Genomic DNA, 5,480 nt, shown 5'->3' on the forward strand with positions numbered 1-5,480 from the left:
GCGGGCTCATGTCCTACTACGGCCTGGATTTCCACGATCTGGCCCCGAACTTCGTCCTCAACATCTCGGCGTTTATCGTCATGTGCGAGGCTTTCCTCCGCATCCGCCCTCATTTCGGCTTATGGCTAAAGACCTTCAACGTCAAGCCGAAGGTGGTGCGCGGCAGCCAGGCGGAGTGCGGCGGTGCCATGGTTGGCAAGATGGCCAATGTCCTGTGGCTCGAGGGCTCCTTTGTGGAGACCCTGAAGGGGTGGCAATTGGGGTGGTTCTACATCATCGAGCTGTGCGACCCCGAATGGGTCGCAGCCCCCGAGTTTCGGTCCGGACCCCCTACGCGGCTCACCTCCTGGAAGGAGATCGGCCTGTCGTGGGGTAAAAAAGGAGAGCTGACCGGACTCCAAACATGCATCCAAACCCTGGTAGACAAGAAGCTCAAGCTTGTCAACGTAGTCCAGGTTATGCTCATCCGCCTGATCCTCCCATGTCAACGACGGGCCTTCAACCTGTGGGAGTTCGACCTGGTGCAGCATCAAACTCTAAATAGGCTCTTTGACACGACGTACGAAGATGCCTGGAGGATGCTTTTCAAGGGCGCCGAGGCTCCCGCATCCGCTGCCGAGGATCGCGGATTCAGTACTCAGCATCATGCTCATGCGGTAAGCCATTTTTGTCCTTTTACAGGGTATCAGTTTTTCTTAGTTTGACTCTATGCGGGATCTGAGTTCCCTTATCTTTGATAGGATTGGGTGGCGACGTCCGGACAGACCAACTGTACGACTCCTCTACCCGAAGGCCCAGCGGACGCTCGCTTGGCGAAGCTGCTAATTCCGGCGCCCTATGTGGTGCCGGAGAAGAAGGCCATGAAAAGGGCCACGGGGACTCGAAAGAGTGCCCGGCGCCAGGAGGTGTCGGACTCGTCATCCGACGGTCCTGAAGCGCCTTCCTCTTGTGAAGACGAGGAGGAAGAAGAAGAGACCTCTCCCCCTCCAGCGGGAGGAGAGAAGAAAAGGAAGGCCGCCCTCTCTGAGGAGGCCGGAGGGTCCAAGAAGGGGAAAACCCTTCCTCCGGACTGCTCCACCGACGCCGACGACGGCGAAGAGGAGTGGCAGCCCAGGGCCAAGCCCCTGGCGAAATCGTAAGTATCTGGATACCGGAGTGACTCATAGTATTTGTTTATTGCACAATTTTCCCTTATGTCAAATGTGTTTATGCAGCCCACCCAAAGACCGGCTCGACGCATCGTCGAGCGGCTCACTGGACTCGTCGGAGGTGAACTCGCTTCTGACGGCTTCCTCCCCACACCCTACGGGCGACACCGAAGTGTTGTCCCAACAGGTTCCAAGCAGGGAGGAGGTGGTCCTGGAGGCGCCGTAAGGCGACCTCCCGGACTCCAGGAGTAAAGGGGAGGAAACCCCCAGGGCTCCAAGTCCGGCTTAAGGCCGGACACATCTCCGGAATCTTCAAGGGTTCCAGAGTCCGGCGGGAAACCTCCTTCCAAGAGGAGCAAGCCTACCGTGCCGGTGACCTCCGTCCAACCGGAGGCGCCGGACAATATGTTGGAGGCGCTCGAAGGTGCCTCCATCGACGAGGGGCACCGCACTATTATGAGTGCGGTGATCCAGAAGGTTCAGTTCGCCAAAAGCGGACTGACTGAAGCTTGTACAAGCCTTTTAACAGGCTTTGAGGTAAGTAAAGAATGTTCAAATAATGTTACCACATAGACAGTAGCCCCTGATGCTCTGTTGGGCGTTCGGGAAGAAAAGCCGAATAGAGGATCAAAGAATTCACAGGAGTCTAACAAAAGGAGTCAATATGCGTATGCAGGCTTCTCTGCTAGCGTCCGCCGCACTGACTGCGGAAGTGGACGTGCTGAAGCAGAGCCTCGAGAAGTCTGAGCAAGAGCTCGGGCGTGCCAAGAAGCAGCTCGAGGAGAAGGAAGGTAAGAGATGCCCTGTTTGAATATGTATATAAAAAAGGCGCAATTGCAAAAAATGACATGATTCACATGGCTATTATAGGGGCCACGTCTGAGGTGGCGACCCTTAAGCAATCGCTGCTCGAGGCCGAGAAGAGTGTGGCCGCGGAGCGCACCGAGCGGGAGAGGTATGAGGCTGGGGTTGGCAAGGTGCGGCAAGAGCTTCAGGCTCTCATGGAAAAACATGAGAGTTTGGAGTGTGACTCGAAGACGCAAGCGTCTGAGCTTGCGGTGGCTATTGAAAATGCCAAATCTGCCAAGGCCGAATCCCGGAAGACCCTCCAGGAGTTGGATGAGGCGAAGAAGATTGCGGCGGGTAAGGCATTCTTTATGCAAAGCAGACACATAAACGTGAGTTACCTGTTACTTACCCGAATCCGGAGCTCTCCAGAAGCATTCGCAGATCTTCCTCGGAGTGTATCCGATGCCACCGCATTCTATCGAGCCGAGGAGGGCAGCTCGATGGAGAAGGTGTTCTGGTCTCAGTACGCTGAGGCCGGACACCCCGTGCCCCTGAGCGACCAGCTGAAGCAACTGGTCGAGCTCCACAAGGCGGCCGAACAGGCCATGAAGGGCCTCCTAGTTCGGCTGTGGCCTGGAGAGGCTCTGCCTGGGAGCTACTTCGGGCTGGTGCGGCGGCTGGTGGAGGCCTGTCCGAGGCTTGAAGACATCAAGCGCTCCGTCTGCATCGAGGGTGCCCGTAGGGCCCTTGCCCGTGCTAAGGTGCACTAGGGCAGGCTGGATGCGGAGAAGCTTGTGAAGGACGGGCCACCGCCGGGGAAAGAGCATCACAAGCCCGAGAATTATTATAAGGATGTTCTGAAGGGTGCCCGCCTTGTTGTGGATGAATGTACCAAGGATGTATTTTTTGAGTAAAACCCACTCGTGTTATCCTGTGCGCTGAAAACTTGTTCATATGCGCTAAGCAATGCTGCTTGAATTTAAAACATTACCTTCTGTGCGGCTGTTTATCAATACTGAGAGATGGCGAGTCGTCGGCTTCTGCCCCCTTGCCGCTAGTGCTGGGGTGTTCGGGGATAAACCTGGGCGCTCTTTTTCCCATATTTGGGTCCTTCGAGGGAGGCGCTCAGCCCAACGAACGAGGCAATCAGACTATAATGCGTGAACACTCTCACTTAGACATAGAATTCTATAATTTTAAATTTCGGCGAAGCCCCTAGTATTCGGAAGACCGAGTTCGGGGCGCTATCCACGCCTTGGCCAGACAGAGCCGACTCCTCGCCCTAAGCGGCATAAGTCTTTAAGGACTCGAAAAGACCTCTCGAACAGCGACCAGCTCTCACCTCATCATGACGGTCAGTTTTAGCTTTCTCCACTGAGGTGCTCGGCCCAGCTTAACTGGGGCACAATTGCAGTGGTTCTCCTAGTGCTACCTTAGCCGATATAGCGGAACGTAAGGCACCAAAACATAGGAGCCGGGCAAACCCAACTATTGACCCAAGACATGATTCGGAGCCGATGCATATAATGCTATAAGTTCGGGGTGCCGCACTTGTTAAAGTGTTCGGACTTCTTACACTGTGTTGAGGGGTACTGAAGCCCCTGGCGTATTTTGGCCGTACCAAAGTGTACGGGTGCAACATGTCATTAAGGAACATATATATATATAAGGTAATGCAAAAAATAGACAAAGGCTATGCATTGTTCATTAAAATAGCTGCGATCAAAGCAGAACGATACAAGTAATGCGATAAACGAGAAGTTGGACTATTTAACATGTCTGCTCCAGGGGCAAGCTGCGGAATAGTATGCGAAACAGGTATACTGCTCGTGATAGAGACCACCTGTGATTTCCGTATGCGGCATGGCTTGTCTGCTTCCCTGGTTCTTGCATCGTTTGTGTGGCAATTAAACTGCCGAACAAGCCTTCCGAAGAGTAGAGTCCTGGAAGTAAGAGAAAAGTAAAAAAAAAAATCGGCAGCCCCTGGTGCGGTTTAAGCCGTGTTTTGGGCGTGCCGTAATGGTGCCCCTCCCCCTATGCCCATGGTATTTCCAGAGCGTAGTTATGGACGCGAAGTACTGGCGTCGCCTTTTTGCGGGGGTTGGGGTTGGGGCTGCATTGCTACACCTGCTCGGAACGTGCCAGGCGGTCTTGTTGTAGGTTACTCCGGGCGCGCTTGACTGTGTCCGGACGTTTAATGGCCGGACTGGAGAACTACCTGGAGAGGCTGCTTTGTACTTCCGCTGCAAGGGCCGCCGTGTGCTCCTTCGTTCGGAGGGAGCGTTCGGTGTTTCCATTGACCGTAATTACTCCTCGAGGGCCTGGCATCTTGAGCTTAAGGTATGGGTAGTGCGGGACCGCATTGAACTTGGCAAATGCGGTTCGCTCGAGCAGTGCGTGATAACCACTGCGGAACGGGACTATGTCGAAGATTAACTCCTCGCTTCGGAAATTATCCGGAGATCCGAAGACCACTTCAAGTGTGACCGAGCCTGTGCAGCTGGCCTCTACACCTGGTATTATGCCTTTAAAGGTCGTTTTGGTGGGCTTAATCCTCGAGGGATCTATGCCCATTTTCCGCACTGTATCCTGGTAAAGCAGTTTCAGGCTACTGCCGCCGTCCATAAGGACTCTAGTGAGATGAAATCCGTCAATGATTGGGTCGAGAACCAATGCGGCGAATCCGCCATGACGGATGCTAGTGGGATGGTCTCGTCGATCAAAGGTGATCGGGCAGGAGGACCATGGGTTGAAATTTGGGGCGACTGGCTCTACCGCGTATACATCTCTTAACACGCGCTTCCGCTCCCTTTTGGGGATGTGGCTGGCGTATATCATGTTCACCGTCCGCACTTGTGGGGGAAAACCCTTCTGTCCATTGTTGTTCGGCGGCCGGGGCTCCTCGTCGTCATCGCTATGCAGCCCCTTGTCTTCATTGTCGGCACTTAATCTGCCTGCCTGCTTGATCACCCAACAGTCCCTGTTGGTGTGATTGGCCGGCTTTTCGGGGGTGCCACGTATTTGGCACAAGCGGTCGAGTATTTGGTCCAAGCTGGACGGGCCCCTAGGATTCCTTTTGAATGACTTTTTCCGCTAACCGGATTTGGAGACTCTGAATCCGGCATTAACTGCCGTATCCTTAGCATTGTCGCCGTTGATGCGGCGCTTCTGCTGGTTGCGACGCGACATGCCACTAATGTCCCTGGTGTCCGAACGACCAGGGTTGTTGGTCATATTGTTGCTACGAGTAAGCCAGCTGTCTTCTCCCGCGCAAAAGCGGGTCATGAGTGCCGTGAGTGCTGCCATAGATTTCGGCTTCTCCTGTCCTAGGTGCCGGGCAAGCCATTCGTCACGGATATTATGCTTGAAGGCTGCTAAGGCCTCTGCGTCCGGACAGTCGAGTATTTGATTTTTCTTTGTTAGGAACCGTGTCCAGAATTGCCTGGCCGATTCGTCTGGCTGCTGAATTACGTGGCTTAGGTCGTCAGTGTCTGGGGGTCGCACATAAGTGCCTTGGAAATTGTTGAGGAATGCGGCTTTCAG

This window comes from Triticum urartu, chromosome 3A (genome assembly GCF_056163025.1).
Source record: "Triticum urartu cultivar PI428250 chromosome 3A, HENAU_Tu73, whole genome shotgun sequence".
In the NCBI taxonomy this organism is placed as follows: Eukaryota; Viridiplantae; Streptophyta; class Magnoliopsida; order Poales; family Poaceae; genus Triticum; species Triticum urartu.